Source organism: Bison bison, unplaced genomic scaffold, assembly GCF_000754665.1.
Source record: "Bison bison bison isolate TAMUID 2011002044 unplaced genomic scaffold, Bison_UMD1.0 scf7180017864365, whole genome shotgun sequence".
Taxonomy (NCBI): Eukaryota; Metazoa; Chordata; class Mammalia; order Artiodactyla; family Bovidae; genus Bison; species Bison bison.
This window is the reverse complement of record NW_011494937.1, coordinates 3,074,312-3,074,640: the sequence shown is the minus strand read 5'-3', so window position 1 is coordinate 3,074,640 and position 329 is coordinate 3,074,312.

Genomic DNA, 329 nt, shown 5'->3' with positions numbered 1-329 from the left:
GGAGAAGGGGACGACAGAGGATGAGATGGCTGGATGGCATCACTGACTCGATGGACATGAGTCTGAGTGAACTCCGGGAGTTGGTGATGGACAGGGAGGCCTGGCATGCTGTGATTCATGGGGTCGCAAAGAGTTGGACACGACTAAGCGACTAATCTGATCTGATCTGATCTCTGATATGATTATTAAAGCATTTTTAAATTGTAAAAAAAAAAATTAAATTAAATTAAAAAAAAGAAAAACAGCAATACAGTATACTAATGCATATATATGGAATTTAGAAAGATGGTAACAATAACCCTGTGTACGAGACAGCAAAAGAGACACTG